The following is an 8,259-nucleotide window of genomic DNA, read 5'->3' as shown; positions in this document are numbered from 1 at the left end:
TATTTTAGAAAACGTTCCATGTGTTGCTGAGAAAAACGTCTATTATGATGCTGCTGGGTGAAATGTTCGGTAGATGTCTGTTAAGTCTAGTTGATCTATGCAGCTGTTTAGATCTGTGGTTTCTCTGTTGAGTTTTTGCCGAGTTGATCTATCTATTGGGGAGAGTGGTGTGTTAAAATCCCCAACAATTAATGTCTTTGGATCTATATGGGATTTGAGGGAAAGTAGTGTTTCTTTGATAAATTTGGTGCTCCATTGTTTGGCGAATATATATTTAGAATTGTAATATCCTCCTGAAGGAGAGATCCATTAATTAGTATGTAGCGACCTTCTCTATCTCTTCTCACGAATTTTACTTTGAAGTCTATTTTATCTGATATTAGGATTGCAACTCCCGCCTGTTTATGGTGGCCGTTTGCTTGGTAGATTTTGTTCCAGCCTTTAACATTGAAAATGTCCAAACAGGTTTTGAATCCTGTGGAGATCCCACTGGTTCTGAACCCCACATGACATGTGATGCAGATTCACCTCCATATACCACCAAGGAAGAAGATCCAGAATATCTTCCATTCACACTCAAAATCCACCTATGTCGGCTCCAAACCAGTCAAAAAGACACGTCTTGGTGTGCAGGGTAAATGTGTGCTAATGGAAAATGACCCCAGTCTATGTTCAGGAAAAGCAGTAAGTAAGGTTTAAAATCCAGATTCAGTTGAGGAAAGGGAATCTTTCCTCACAAAATACCCAGACCCATCTGTACTCCTGTAGGAGATCTAATTTCCAATTGAGAAATTAGAATCTGTTCCTCCCTGGACTCAGGATGAAAAGCCTGACTGTAATGAGGAAGTCAATCCCTTTGAGGACTCTGAGGCAGAATCTCTGCCTGCAGGCAACTTAGAGGCCAATCTTGATTTAGAGATTCGTTTCCCCCTTCCTGGGAAAACCTTTATTTTTCTTTTTGTTCTGATTTTTGTAAAATGTTCATTCTATTTATTTTTCTAACTTTATTAAAATGTCAATGTTTTTTATTTATTCTAGATTCATGAATCCTAAATATATTTCTTTTTAAGCCTACAATCTGGAGCATCGTGCATATGTGTTCTGTTGGGGGAAAACACAGAGTGAAACAGGGCTGTACTAGAGAGCCTACTGCATATAAAGGGAACTGTTAAATGTACAGGGAACTGAAAAAAAGCCAGGCCATGCCTGCATGGGGTGATAAGGTGGCTAGAAAAGGTCTAGGACAGCAGATAAGATGTCCTAGAAAGCTATTCTTTCAATTGGGACAAATGCCACAATTCTTATAGTAGTATGTGGGACACTCTTCCAACAGTTAGTTCAAATCTGTATGCATATTTATTGTGCTTTGGGTAAATATGGAAGAAAAATTTGGCTCCAATAATATAAAAAAATCTACTTAGGGCTGAAAATATTTGACAAAATATATAGGAAATATGTATACTGGAAAGTAAAAGCCATCATCAATAAAAGAAAGAAAGCTTACATACATGAACAAACACAAAATCAGGAAGAAAAATAACACAGTTAAATCAGTTATATGTAAATACATGTTATATTTTTAGGTTATATATGGTATAATATATAATATAAGAGATTGAATATGATTTTTCAAACGGCAAAGACATTTATATTTTTAGTCTTGAGTATTTATTACACAAAACATTAGTGTAAAATGTTATTGGGGAAAGTAGTGCTATAATCTGATCATAATTATATGAATATATATTTGTGTGTTTCTAGATCTAACACTAATTATAAATAGAAGAATAAACATATACATATATTTGTATACATCTGTATATGGAGTGAATATTATGAAACTGACTACACTATGTATAAAAAAGCAGCTATGAGTTGAGTCCATGAGACTCAGGCCTGTAATCCTAGGGATGTGGAAAGAAGGGTTCTGAGTTTTAGTCTCTCTTACCCCCATGGCCTTAGATTTTCAAAGAAGGCCTGGGCCCTTGAGTGTAGCAAAAAGACACATATGCAGTAGGATCACACTCCATTACCACAGAGGAAATCAGTTTAAATCAGCCTCTTATAACACTCTGCTCAGTCCTGGTACCAAGATGGCCATCTGTAGAACATCAGATGGAAACTTAGCATTACCTCCAAAAGGGTCTAAAATGAGCCTTCTGAACTATAGTCTCTGACTAAACTTAATTTAACATTATTTCACTTCCAAGCTGCAAACGCATAGAAATATGACAAAGGCTCAAGAGAGATGGACAAAGACTTACAAATACATAAAATTATATACTCTGTTTCAGTAATTCAATGACAACTCATAAAACCATGCCTTGAAATTTTCTTTTTTTTAATTGCGAAAATACTGTACAGAAGGATTACAATTACATGGGCAAGATTGTAAGTACATTTCTTATCAAGCATTGTAGCCTCCTCCTTTGTTTACCTTTCCCATCACTTCCCCGCCTCCCCCTGACCACCCACCCAATCCTCCCCCCCCACCAAAGTTGTAAAGTTCGTTTTCGACTTGACAACTTGTACTTCTCATTGTTGCAACGGGTCCACTTGTATCCTTATTTAAATAATTGTTTTTCCCCTGCCCCTCCGCAAATTATACTGACATCAAATACAGTGAAGCAGGGGTTATACTGTGAGGGAGGGACATACAAAGCAACAAAGAGATAATCTTATAAATGCATTAGAAACAAATGCATGAAAGAAAAAAAAAACTTTTAAATACATTTCTTAGGGTTCATTTTCCTAACTTCACTTATCTGACCTTTTCTGCTTGACTCATACATGTACTAGATATTGCAAATAAGGGAAACCATGGGACCTATGTTTCTGTGGGCTTGGCTCACTTCACTTAATATAATTTTTTCCAAGGCTTTCCATTTCCTAACAAATGGAGCAATGTCATTCTTTCTGATGAAGGGTTATGATTCCATTGTGTATATATATCACATTTTCTTGATCCATTCATCTACTGAGGGGCATCTGGGTTGGTTCCATATCATAGCTATGGTAAATAATGCTGCAATAAACATAGTTGTGCTGGTAACATTCTTGTAGTTTTGTTTGTGAACATTTGGTTAAATGCCCCAAAGTGGGATTGCTGGGTCATAGGGGAGCTCTATGTGGAGTCTTTTGAGGAAACTCCATACTACTTTCCAAAGTGGTTGTAGAAGTTTAAACTCCTACCAACAATGCATTAAGATTCCCTTCTGGCCACATGCTCTCCAGCATCTTTTTTTATTAGAGTTCTTGATTCTAGCCATTCTATCTGGGGTGAAGTGGTATCTCAATGTTGATTTGATTTGCATTTCTTTTATGGCTAGAGAGGTTTAGCATTTCTTCATGTGTCTATTGGCCATCCTTCTTTCTTCTTTAGAGAAATTTCTCTTTAAGTCTTTAGCTCACTTATTTATTGGGCAGTTTTTTCTTTGAAGGTTTGTTGTTGGAGGGTTTAATTTTTTGAGTTGCAGGTATATTTTAGATATGAGACCCTTGTCTGTTGTATGGCTAGTGAAGACCTTCTCCCAATCCATGTGCTTTCTATAGTCTTGCTATCTATGTCCTTTGGTCAACCCTTCTTAGATTTATTGTGCTTGTGGGTATCTATTAAGAAAATTTCGGCCTGTCTTTGGATCTATGTGGGATTTGAGGGTAAGTAGTGTTTCTTGGATAAATTTGGGTGCTCCATTTTTTGGCGAATAGATATTTAGAATTGTAATATCTTCCTGAATGAGAGATCACTTAATGAGTATGTGGTGACCTTCATTATCTTTTCTCACTAATTTTAATTTGAAGTCTATTTTATCTGATATTAGGATTGTAACTCCCGCCTGGTTATAGGGGCCATTTGCTTGGTAGATTTTGTTTCAACCTTTCACATTGAAAATGTTTTTGTTTTTACGGGCAAGATGTGGCTCCTGAAAGAAGCAGATAGAAGGATGTTGCTTTTTAATCCAAGTAGAGAGTCTATGTCATTTAATTGGAAACTTAAGTCCGTTAATGTTGAGAGATAGGACTGAGGTATTTGGGAATTGCTGCCATTTTATCCACCTTCTTGGGGGCTGCAGCAACTTGTTTCTTCCTATGGTTCGTGGATTCTCAGTTTGGGTGTGGTTCCTTGACTTTTATTGTGATCTAGTTGGTTATGAAGGAGAGTTTATCTGGGTACAGTATTCTTGGTTGATAGTTGTTTGTCTTTAGGGCATGGCATACATCATTCTAGGCTCTTCTGGCATTAATTGTTTCTGCTGAGGAATCTGAGGTGATTCTAATTGGTTTCCCTTTATCGGTGATTGAGCTTTTCTCCTTGACAGCTATAAGGAACTTTTCTTTGGTCTGAATTGATCGTGTATAGATTATAATGTGACAGTGGCATGTCTTATCCTGGTCTGGTCTATTTGGTGTTCTAAAAGCTTCTTGTATCTGAATAGACCCATCTTTTTGCATGTTTGGGAAGATCTCTGCTAGGATCCGGTTAAACAAATTTCCTAGACCATTAACTTCTGTCTCTACAACCATTAACCTCAGATAAGGCCTTTTGATGTTGTCTTCCAAGTGTTGAATAGCTCTATCATATTTCTTGGACTTGTCTTGGATGGTTGTATGTTCTTTCTCTATAATAACTAGGCTTACTTCAATCCCTGAAATTCGATCTTCAGCATGGACTAACCTATGATCAAGTCTTTCTACTTTGTTTTTTATTTCTTTTCCTTCTAGTTGGTCGGCTTTGATGGCTTCAGATTCTTTTTTGGAGCTTTGTTTTAGATCTTGTATGGACTTCTTTAATTCCTTAATTTGGTGGCAGTATTTATCCTCAAATCATTTAGTTGATTAGTTATGGTTTCCTTGGACTCCCATTCCTTCTGTTGGGTTATGTTCAGAATTCCATTTTGTGGCCTTCCTGACTTGTTTGAGCTCTCTGTTTATGGATTCCTTGAATGCCTTTAGTGATCTTTCTGTATTCTCAGCCCCTCTTTCAATTCTTCTATTACTCTTGTACTAGCTTCTTCATATTCACGCAGTTCCTGTAGTTCTCTTTGAGTGTTTTCAGCCTGCTCACGCCATTCATGACTTTCTCTTTGACTGATCCCAGCCTGCTCACGCAATTCCTTTATTACTCTTTAAGTGTTCTGAAGCTACTCTCACAATTCATGTATCAATCTTTGAGTAGCTTCCTCACACTCATGATATTCTTTGTTTTGCCACCTCTCTCTCCCTATCACGCTAATACAGAGTCCTTTGCAGGTTTTCAATGTTTTCATTTACCATGTTTACCAGTAGTATTTGTGGAGCTTTTTGGAACTCCTGTATGGATTATTCGTTATCTTTTTTGTCCCCTGATTATTATGAGTGGGAGTTGAGATACCTGGACTTGCCATTTTTATTGTGTTTTTCCAGATTGCTCTGCCCATTTGGGATGAAAATAAACCAGGTTTGTGCTAGCACATTATTTATGGCAAGCATCAACCAAAGTCTGTAGTTGCACAGTCAAAAGTCTGCAGATACAATATAATTCAATAGATATATCTATTCAACAGCAAACAACTAAGTATTAATGGGCTACGGACAGCAAAGAAGTTGACAAACAGAAATTATTAGGTTTAGGGAGAGACGTGGGTAAAAATAGGAATAGAGGGATGTGGAAAGGCAGAAGGAGAGTTAACTACGTCCTAATCTCAAAGCAGGAAATAGGTTGGATAGAATGATAGTAGAGAGAGAGAAAAAAGAAGAAAGAGATAGAAAAAAGACAAGAAAAAACAGAAAACAAACATTAAAAATTAAGAAGTGCAACATTTAAAAATTATGCAAATTGAAGACATAATATTCAGAGAAGAACGTGGATAGAATAAGAGAACAGGTGGGATAGAATGGAGATGTGGAAAACTTAAAAATAAGAATGCTAAAAATATTATATAGGTATTAAGAAGTAGTACTGCTATTAAGGAAGTTAAGTCTAAGCAGTTTTAAACTGAATAATAAATACCTGGATTAAGTGTGTACACAATGGGCCTAAAGTCAAATAATCAACTACGGGTATATCTGAGGATGAGCACAGCAAATAAGTCATGCAAAGAATGAAAGAGAAGAAAACATGAAACGAACGAGAAGGAAAGAAAAAAAGGATCAAATGGTCACTAGAGCTAAACAAAAAAGTTTATTTTAAAAGAAAAAAGGAGAGAGTTCTGGGAAGATGACGTAGGAGGATCTGGAGGCAAAACCAGCTATCTCATAGAAAGCAGTTTTAGAGGTCCAGTGAATAGTCTTAAGCCAGAGAATCACACCAAGTGTGCCATCACAGGACAGAGAGTTAGGCCAGAGAGGGAAAATCCAGACAAGGAGACAGATCTGAGCCCTTGCCAGCAGCCGCCGCCACTGCAGCAGCAGCGGTGGCAGTGGTGGCCTACCCCGCCATTCCTGAATCACAGAGAATCCACGACGAAGGAGCCATACCCTTCGGGAAGCGGATTCTACTCAACACCAGCAAGAACAGAAAAGGAGCGGACATCTTCACCCTGACGTTCGCAGACCAGAGACAACCCAGGAACCAAGACTCGATGTGAGTAGAAGCCTGACGTCCTCACTCCTTCTCAGGGAGCAGAGGAGGGAAGGCCACCCCTCCCGCCCCCCAGTACTGGAGATCTTAATCTTGGATACCGACAAAGCTCAGTGGAGCTGCTAGCGCCAACTCAGGCCTTGGAAGAAAACTACAGTCATTTAGCAGGTCAAAAGAACCTAAACAGACTTGCCAGACTCAGCTCCACCCAGGGAAAAATCACCCAGCTCTGGTACAGCCCTAGGAGTGGCTTTATCACTGGGTAATCAGAGCCAGAGGCTGTTCCTCCCTTTAGCAGCCTTGACAATCAATTGAAATTCAGTAAACATAAACCCTGAGAATGTCTCAAGGCTGGGCTCTGTGAGTTTCTCACAAACTAGCCCCCGGGAAAAGCTACAGTTTGCTGAAAGTCCTTAACTCTACCCAGAACCTAGCCTCATCACAGCTTCTCCAAATTTGAGGAAAAAGCCATCTCCCTCTTTTGTGATACACAAAGCAGATCTCCCTCCCATTGAACTAACCTGGGAGGAAGTTCACAAAATCCTGGGTAAAGCAGAGCATTTTTTTGCCTGTTCAAACAATGACTTAAGAAACCAATCAAGCCACAGGACCACAAGCAGACAAGAGGCTAGTTACGGACACAAGGGAGATACAGGATTTTTCCCAACCCTTCCAAAATAAATAAAAGAACTTGTTTTTCTCTTCTAATTTTTGTATCTTTTATAAAAAATTTATTTTTCTTTTCCAAAACATTTTTTAATTTTTAATTTTTACCTTTTTTGAAAAAAATTCTTTTCTAGTAACTTTTTTGTCCTCTTATAATTTTTATTTTAGGAGTACATGTGTGTGCATTTTTCTTTCTTTCTTTTTTTTAAAAAAAATGTTTTTTGTTTAGCTTTACTGAACTTCTGATCTTTTCTCTTTCTCTCCTATCCTTTTCACCTTTTCTTCTCTTTTGTTCTTCTTTATGTGACTTAATTGTTGTTCTGCACATCCTCAGATAAACCTGTAGTTGACTATTAGACCCTTTCCCCCATTGTGTACACACTTAATCCACAAATTTATTACTCAATTCAAAACCTCTGAGACTTAAATTCCTTAATAGCAGTACTACCTCTTTATATCTGTATAATGTTTTAAGTATTTTTATTTCTAAGATTTTCACATCTCCTTTATATCCCTCCCCTTCTCTCATTATATTCACGTTCTTTTCTGAATAGTTTGTTTTTGGTTCTGCATAATATGTGTAATTTTTACTTTTCTATTTTTTGTGGTCTCTTTTTTCCCCTTTCTCATTCTTCTTTTTATCTCTGTCTCTACGTTCATCCTATCCAACCTATCTCCTGCTTTGAGATTAGGACTTAGTTAACTCTCTCTGTCCCTTCCCACATCACTCTATTCCTATTTTTTACCCACATCTCTCCCTAACCCTAATAATTTCTGGTTTTCCAAATTATTCTTTGCGTTTCGTAGCCCATCAATATGTAGTTGTTTGATGTTGAATAGATGTATCTGTTGAACTAGATTGTATCTGCAGACCATGGTCTGTGCAAATACAGACTTTGGTTGATGCTTGCCTTAAGTTAGTTCTCTAGCACAAAACTGGTTTTATTTACACCCCAAATGGGCAGAGTAAGCCCGAAAACACAAGAAAAATGGCAAGTCTGGGTATCTCAACTCCCAGACATGATAAGCAGGGG

The sequence above is a fragment of the Dipodomys merriami genome, unplaced genomic scaffold (genome assembly GCF_024711535.1).
Source record: "Dipodomys merriami isolate MVZ:Mamm:240054 unplaced genomic scaffold, mDipMer1.0.p SCAF_364, whole genome shotgun sequence".
Classification (NCBI taxonomy): Eukaryota; Metazoa; Chordata; class Mammalia; order Rodentia; family Heteromyidae; genus Dipodomys; species Dipodomys merriami.
The sequence above is the reverse complement of the archived record's forward strand: the minus strand, read 5'-3'. Positions refer to the sequence as shown.